Genomic DNA, 8,706 nt, shown 5'->3' with positions numbered 1-8,706 from the left:
GGGAGGGAGGGAGGACGGAAAAGGAAGGAAGGAGGGAAGGAGGGAAGGAAGGAAGGAAAAGGAAGGAAGGAGGGAAGGAAGGAAAAGGAAAGGAGGGAGGAAGAAAGGAGAAGGAAGGAAGGAAGGAAGGAAGGGAGGGAGGGGATGAAAAAGGAAGGGAGGGAGGAAGGGAGGATGAGAGGATGAGGAGGTGCTCATAACATCCATGGAGAAACACATCAGGGAGTCTTGGGAAATTAGATGGCCAAGGCAGATGGGGACAGAGTGTGGAGTGTCTTGAATGCTGGATGAGAAGCTTGGGTTTTTTCCTGCTTCTTCAAAGATGCCAGCACGGTCAAAAAATAAGGACAGTAGCTAGGCTTTTAGAAGATTAACCTGGTGCAAATATTGGATGAATTTTAGAGAAAAGAGACTAGAGGTAAAATAGCAGTTACTTTAAAATAGATAATGATAGTGGTGGGTTACAGCCATTCAATAAAATGGGAATCAATGAGATCTTAGCGTATAAATAATTAAATAAATAAGTACAAAGTATAAGGTGGGTTTGGAATATCTTGTTTCAGAAAGTAAAGAAGTGTTCAAAGATTGATACAGACATGTCAAAAGGACTTGGGAGCCAGCTTGAAGGGAGTTACACTGGCCAAATTTGGAAAATTTGACCTTTGAAATAAATAATGATAGTGATGACTTACAATCCATTGGATAAAACGAGAATCTATGAGGCCTTAAAGATATAAATAAACAAGTGGGTGAGAAGGGAAAGCCCTTCCTTACAGTGAATGCCAACTAATAAAGGTAGATAGGATGACAGAAATGGGAGATTATAGATCTTCTTCTATGATGTGGCAACCATGATAGAGGAAGATGTCAATAATTGCTAAGGATGATGGGTACAATGCCAGAATATCTCCCTACAAAATACTCATTAATCACAATGGAAAAAAACAGTGGCTTTTTGGAGGAGAAATATGACAGAAACCAACTTGACAAAATGGTCAAGTAACACCAAGGGAAGAATCTACATTCTGCATCAAGAAGAGCACAGCATCATTTTCTGGAAGTCTTTCCAGGAATGCATGGCTTGAGTCTGGCCATGAGGACACATCAGACAGATCCAGGTCAGCCTTCAAAATCAAAGGTCATGCTATGGTTTGAATGTGTCCCCAGAAGTTTATGTGTTGAAAATATAATTCCCAGTGGGATTATATCTAGACATAGGTTTTTAGGCAGTAACTAAAGTTAAATGAGATCATAAGGATGAGGCTCTAATTCAGTAGGACTGGTGGTGGCTCTATAAGAAGAGCAAGAGAGACCTGAGATGGTATCCACTGGCCCTCTCACCATGTAAATGCCTTCCACCTCCATCAAAAGGGGGCCCTAGACCTTGGACTTCCCAAAACAATGAACCCAAGACATTTCACTATGATTTGTCAGGAGTGAAGATTAAAGAAAAAAGCAGGGGCCGGGCACGGTGGCTCACGCCTGTAATCTCAGCACTTTGGGAAGCCAAGGCAGGTGGATCACTTGAGGTCGGGAGTTCGAGCCCAGCCTGACCAACATGGAGAAACCCCGTCTCTACTAAAAATACAAAATTAGCTGGGCGTAGTGGCGCATGCCTGTAATCCCAGCTACTCAGGAGGCTGAGGCAGGAGAATCGCTTGAACCTGGGAGGTGGAGGTTGCGGTGAGCTGAGATCGCACCATTGCACTCCAGCCTGGGCAACAAGAGCAAAACTCTGTCTCAAAAAAAAAAAAAAAAAGAAAGAAAACAGAAAAAAGCAAAGAAAAGAAAAGAAAAAAGGCCAGGACGTTAGTAACATTTGTAGATAATCAGTGTTTATCAGTGGCTTCACATTGATTTACAGCCCACCTCCCTCAAGATAAAACTTGAGGATTTCTCATGCAAAGCACTGCTCTCATGGAGACAGCACAGGGCATTTAGACAAAAACTTGGATTCTAGCTTTAGCGCCAATGCTTGCCATGTGGCATTACTGTAGTTGAACCCCAAGCCTCAGTTTCCTTATTTGTAAAATGGATATGACAGTAGCAACTTCAGAGATAAAATATGCATAAACCAATCCCATCTATTTTAGAACTAGTGAGTGTCATTGTTCAGAAATCAAACATTTTAGCACTGAAATGTGCAGCTGGCTGTAATCGTGGAATGACATTGCTCAGCCTGGTTTTACTGGCTTGAATTTCTGACAGTGCTTCCAGCTGCCTAGTTTTCCATTCGTCCAGTCGTATTGTTTACATGGAATGACACCCAAGATTTCCTGAAGCTTATGGCTTTATTTGCACTTCTGGCTTTGCTGACTCCCTCTCCGGTGCTGTCAGGAAAGTGAGCAAGAGCAGCCCTGGGCTCATCAGCCACCAGCACTCTTGCCTTATTAGGAACAGCGGCCCTGCACGACAGGACCCATGGCAGCCAAGAACGCACAACCTTGTTTGCCAGGGAACACCAGACAGATGTAACATGAGGAACGTCCTATTAAAACAACAGGGGGAAGGGAAGTGTCCTTCAATAATGTCAAGGTTATAAAAGACAAAGAAAGGCTGTGGAAATGTTCCAGATGAAGGAAAGCTGAAGAAACAGGACAACTAAATGCAGCCTGACCCTACAGGGGATTCTGTGCCGGAGGGAAAAACGCTGGAAAAAACATCATCAGTGTAAATGTGTGAGGCTGACAACTGTGCTGTGGTTATATAAGAGATCATCCTTTGTGTAGTATTTAGTACTCCTGGTATTATAATTTAGTATTTGGTATAATGTAGTATTGAGGATTAAAAGCCATGATGTCACTCACCTTTAATTCCAAAAAAAAATGGGAATGCATATATAATATACGATAGTATAAATAAATATTTATATATGGATATACATCTGTATCTATATATATAAATATGTATGTATATATTCCACAAATTTAGAGAGATAGGAAGAAAGATAAAGAATATGAACAACAGGGCTGGGCACCGTGGCTCACGCCCGTAATCCCAGCACTTTGTGAGGCTGAGGCGGGCAGATCACGAGGTCAAGAGATCGAGACCATCCTGACCAACATGGTGAAACCCCATCTCTACTAAAAATACAAAAAATTAGCCGGGCGTGGTGGCAGGTGCCTGTAATCCCAGCTACTTGGGAGGCTGAGGCAGGAGAATCGCTTGAACCTGGGAGGCGGAGGTTGCAGTGAGCCAAGATCGCGCCATTGCACTCCAGCCTGGGCAAAAAGAGCGAAATTCCATCTCAAAGAAAAAAAAGAAAAAAAGAACATGAACAACAAAGCAAACGGGAGTAAAACATTCCAATGTGTGAATCTCAGTAAAAGGTATATAAATGCTCCTTGCACTATTTTATGTTTGCAGTTTTTGTAAGTTTGAAGTTATTTCCAAATAAAAAGTGGAGAGAAAAAGGAAAGCAAGAAATGGTCATCCTGCTGCCTGCTGCTGGGTTCTCAAGGAGCCAATGGACAGGAAGAATTAGGCATTTTTGGCCCTCATCAGTGACTTCCTCCGTGCCTCAACCTCTGTTAACAGTAACGATCACTTGCATAAAAATAGCTAATCCTTTTATAGTGCTCTTCTGCAATTGAGGCACGGTTTTATATACCTTATGTATATTAACTCATTTAATAATGGTTCACACACAGTGATCCTAGCTGATATGTTGATCCCAGTTCTAATGAGAACAGAGTATAAACGAATAAGTCAGTAACTGTGATCCTCACCTCAGCCTGTGATGAAGGGAGGTCACCTTGGGCAAGTGATGGCACCAGGACTCACAACCAGCTCTTCCTCCTCCCTGTTTCATCCTCTTTCCACTCCCTGGTGGTTCTCGACCCTAGGAGAGTACCTGGCATGCCTTAAGAGCCTTTAAAAATACAGATTCCCACTCTGAGACATCTAGTGTCCCACTGCACACACGCTACCAGGCCTGAACTCCTGCTTCCTCCAGCCTCCTGTTCTCTATGGAAATACCTGCATTCACAGTCCCTGGATGTCTCCGGGGGCTCTATCTAAGGGACATCTACCACAAGCTGATTCCAGCTGAGGGGTCAAAGGCCCACTGGCCATTGCATCCTCCTTTAGGCTGACAGGCCACGTGGTGCGTGGTAGGTCCAGAGGACCCTGTGCCGGGTGCTAGTATCACACCTTCTCCACTGTGAAATGGGCTTCTCATCTGAAAAGCTGTTACATGGAACCCCATGTCAGTAATCAGGTACTCTGTGAACCCTTGGATGATACCAGCAGAGGCATAGGAAGGGCAAACTGACGGTATCTGACGGAATCAACTCCAAAAAAGAATCAGTCACTGTGTCCTGCAGGGTGAGAAAGGTCTGATGGAATCAACTTGCCAGCAAATGTCTAGCTAGACTCTCCGAGAAGTGGGACCATACCGAGGGGTCGCCTTCGTTCTCTGCCATCAACAGGTCGGGTATTCAGCAGTGGCAGTAACTGAACCAGCTTTGGTCAGAGGGAACCCTTGCTGTTGGCCCTCTACAGAGCCTCTATCCCCACTACCGTAGCTCTTCCAGTCATGGGCCCGTGGTGTGAGCATCAGACGTGTTTGAGCCAGAGCAACTCCATCTTGAATAGGCGCCGGGTAAAATAAGGCTGAGACCTACTGGGCTGCATTCCCAGGAGGTTAGGCATTCTAAGTCACAGGATGAGATGGGAGGTCCACACAAGGTACAGTTCATAAAGACCTTGCTGATACAACAGGTTGCAGTAGAGAAGCGGTCAAAACCCACTAAAAACAAGATGGCAACAAAAGTGACCTCACTGCGCATTATTCACTAATTATAATGCATTAGCATGCTAAAAGACACTCCCACCAGCGCCATGACAGTTCACAGATGCCATGGCAACGTCAGGAAGTTACCCCATATGGTCTAAAAAGGGGAGGAACCCTCAGTTCTGGGAATTGCCCACCCCTTTCTTAGAAAACTCATGAATAATCTACCCCTAGTTTAGCATATAATCAAGAAATAACCATAAAAATGGCCAACCAGCAGCCCTCAGGCTGCTCTGCCTACAGAGTAGCCATTCTTTATCCCTTTACTTTCCTAATAAACTTGCTTTCACTTTATGGATTAGCCTCAAATGCTTTCTTGTGCGAGATCCAAGAACCCTGTCTTGGGATCTGGATCAGGATCTCTTTCCGGTAACATGAGCACTGGAGTGACCAAGGGCAGAGGCTGGCGGGCGTCTACCAGACGAGTCGTCTTGTCCACCCGGTTGTTGAGAGACTCCTCTGCTGTGCTTCCCCTCAGCCGGGTATCGATGGCCAGCAGGGAGATCTGAGCGCTCTCTGCCCACTCCTGTAGGTTCATCCACACCTCACCCTGACTCCGGCTCTCAGATCTTCCACTCCTGCTCTTTCCAGACTTGCAACCAAATCATTCACCACTCCCCAGGAGTCCACGTAGGTGACCTCGGGCCCCTTCTCCCTCTACAAGATGGACAAACAAAGATACTGCTCACAGCTCTGCTCATTAGGAAGACTCCCTCCCCACTGTCCTTTAAAGCCACTCTGGAGCAGGCAGCAGTCCATTTTCCACTCTTACCAGCAGACCCAAGCTTTCCTGCAAGCGTCACAGGGAACCCCCTCTGGCCCCATGCAGCCGTGATGGGAGCTGGGGAAGGCATCAGTGCAGCAGAGGCAGATGCCCCAGGGATGGGGGCCAACTGTTCGTGTAACACAGTTGCCAGGCTTCAGCCCAAACACCTCTAGACAGAATCTCCAGGTGAAGGTCTAGAAAGCCCTATTTTGAAAAAGCTGATTGGGATGTGCCACCAGGTTTGGTTATTAGAATCGTGCAGTTACCCAGCATCAAGGCCCAGTAAGGATACACAGAAAGGCTTCAATGCATAACGCAGACAGAGTCTGTGCCCTTCAGAAGCCTAAACTCTGGCAGGAAGAACCAATGGATACAAAATGCCTCAATGAAGATTTGAAAACTATCACTTTTAAATCAACTGACAATTCGAAACTAGATTGTTTACTTACAGATGGGGCAGTCAGAAACAGACTGTACTACTCCTCTATAAAGAATAAGTAGAATTTTGGCCAGGTGCAATGGCTCACACCTGCAATCTCAGCACTTTGGAAAGCCAAGGAGGGGCAGATCACTTGAGGCCAGGAGTTCAAGACTAGCCTGGTCAACAAAGTGAAACCCCGTCTCTACTAAAAATAAAAAAAAAAATTAGGCCGGGCACGGTGGCTCATGCCTGTAATCTCAGCGCTTTGGGAGGCCAAGTGGGGGGGGGGGGGTGAATCACAAGGTCAGGAGTTTGAGACCAGCCTGGCCAATGTGAAACCCCATCTCTACTAAAAATACAAAAAAAATTATCCAAGCATGGTGGCACGCACCTGTAGTCCCAGCTACTCGGGAGGCTAAGGCAGAAGAATCGCTTGAACCCGGGAGGCAGAGGTTGTAGTGAGCCCAGATTGTACCAATGTACTCTAGCCTGGGCGACAGTGAGATTCTGTCTAAAAAAGAAAAAGAAAAAAAAAAGAACAGAAAAAATTAGCCCCACGTGGTGGTGTGCACCTGTAATCCCAGCTACTCAGGAGGCTGAGGCAGGAGAATCACTTGAACCTGCGGGACGCAGGTTGCAGTGAGCCGAGATCGCACCCCGGCACTCCAGCCTGGGCAACAGAGCAAGACTCAGTCTCAAAAAAAAAAAAAAAAAAAAAAGAGGTAGAACTTAGTTAAACATGCAGAGAGACTGCAGAAATTAACACCAGTGACAGGAAAAGCATGAGCAAATACACAGAGGTGAATGAGGCTTCAATCCTAAGTGTAATCAGGGAAAGGCAGAACCCAGGAGTAAGCTGGAGGAAGCTCCAGGGAAGCTTGCAAATGCATGTGCTCATACACACCCCATGTGGCTTCTCAGCCACAACTCACCACGGCCGCTCATAGCTTTACAGTTTCATCCCATGTGTATTGATGACCAACATCTAGATTTTACAAGACTCCCACATTCAAAAATGTTGCTTCCCGTTAGACCAGATGTAGCATAATTTTCAGTTCCAGAAATGTTCTCTTCCTACCTACAGCCCATATTCCCAAGGCTGCCCATCCTCTGAAATAGATAAATAAACAGAAAACAAGGAGGAAGAGAGAGAGAAAAAAAACAAGGAAAGGGAGAGAGAAACTGAGAGGAGACAAACAGACTGAGAGGAGAGAGAGACACTGGGGAGGAGGAGGAAGACAGAGAAACAAGGTGTTTATGTGGGGTTTTTACATTTGTGGAAGGCGCCCATGTAGAAAAGCGGGAACCGTAGGACAACATAGAAAAGAAAGGGGAAGAGCGCCCTCTTGTGGCTCTGACCTGACCTTGTCGCTTCCTGGCCATGTGACCTGGGCAGGTTAACTGCTTCTTAGGCGTCAGTCTCCCGTAAAACACGGGTAAAATGCGCTCCCTTAAGGCGGTCGTGAGGATTAAATGAGAAATTGGATCCAAAATGCCTAACCCGATGTCCGCCTCAAAGAGCTCGGTCAACTGTAGTCATTAATGTTATTTTTATTACGATTGTGATTATGGCAATGGCTGAGCAAACTCACCTCAGCAGGAAATGGTATTGCCCTCCTCCCAGAACCCGTAGAATTTAACCAAAATGACCATATTTAACTTCGAGTTACTTTTGTTTCCTACTCTTACCCTTGTGTACATTAAATCTCACCTACCGAAAACATAAGCCCCACGTCTCCTGTTACAGCTTGTCTCCCAAGCGTCGTGTCTCACACTAGAAATTAGAAATCAGTGTTAATCAGCTTTGCTCACAAATGCTTTCTAATTAAATATGGGGCTGAAGTAAAATAATAACATCTTCCTTTCTGTGCATTTGTATAGTGGCAAGCACTTACCTTATGTTATCTCACTTGCGCACTCCTTTGTTTAAGAGATGTTTATTGAGCCCCTCAGCCAGAAAAGCAAAGCCGCTGCTCTCCGAGGCTCGGCGTGGAGGAGACCGAGAGCCGTCGGGGGACTGGGTGCCGTAGCGGGGGGCGGGGAGGGACCGGGTGCCTTGGCGGAGGCGGGGGACCGGGTGCCGTGAGGGGACTGGGTGCCGTGGCGGAGCGGGGAGGACTTGGTGCCAAGTGTGGGGGACTGGGTGCCGTTGGTGGGGCGGGGGCGGTGCTGGGTGCGAGGGACTGGGTGCTGTTGGGGCGGAGGTGGGGGCGGGGAACTGGGTGCCGAGGAGGCAGAACTGGGTGCCAGAGGGCCGGGGTACCGGGTGCCCTGGAGAGGCCGGGTGCAGTGAAGAGGGGGCCCAGTGCAATGGGGAGACCCAGTGCGGTGGAGGGGACGGAGCGCGAGGCTGCAGCACAGCAGCGTGAGCTGGACTTTAAGGACTGTTGTTCCCTGAGGGCGCAGAAGAAGAAATCTTTCAGGTGTGTAGTTAGCTCTGGGAAGGAGTCTAGAAGGATGAATAGGAGTTCGCCGAGCGGAAGGGGTGGAGCACCCCAGCAGAGGGAAAGCACCTGGAAAGAGCGCGCGCGGCGCCTCTGGAAGCTGTGGTCCTTGTGCGTTGTGGGCTGGTGGGAAGGTGGCTGGAGGGACCAGCAGGGGCTCCTGGAACCGGGGATTCGGGCCCCTTTACTGAGCGCTGACAGTGCGCAGGTAGTAAACATTCACAGCGTGGCGTTACTTCTAACTGGTCAAGCCAAGCGTTTCCAGGCACGGCCTATAAAA

The 8,706-nt window shown here is 47.3% G+C and overlaps 1 long non-coding RNA gene across 1 annotated transcript in view; it reads right to left on the bottom strand.

Moving 5' to 3' along the window:
• Positions 1-7,972, bottom strand: part of LOC116481934 (uncharacterized) — a 263,903-nt gene extending 255,931 nt beyond the window's left edge. The window contains exon 1 of the long non-coding RNA XR_004251666.1: positions 7,878-7,972. This is a non-coding gene — a long non-coding RNA (uncharacterized LOC116481934). The remainder of the gene's footprint in view (positions 1-7,877) is intronic.
• Between the last annotated feature and the right edge of the window lie 734 nt (positions 7,973-8,706).

The sequence above is a fragment of the Hylobates moloch genome, unplaced genomic scaffold (genome assembly GCF_009828535.3).
Source record: "Hylobates moloch isolate HMO894 unplaced genomic scaffold, HMol_V3 SCAFFOLD_14, whole genome shotgun sequence".
NCBI lineage: Eukaryota > Metazoa > Chordata > Mammalia > Primates > Hylobatidae > Hylobates > Hylobates moloch.
Note: the sequence above shows the minus strand (reverse complement) of the source record. Positions and strands in the feature narration are given on the sequence as shown.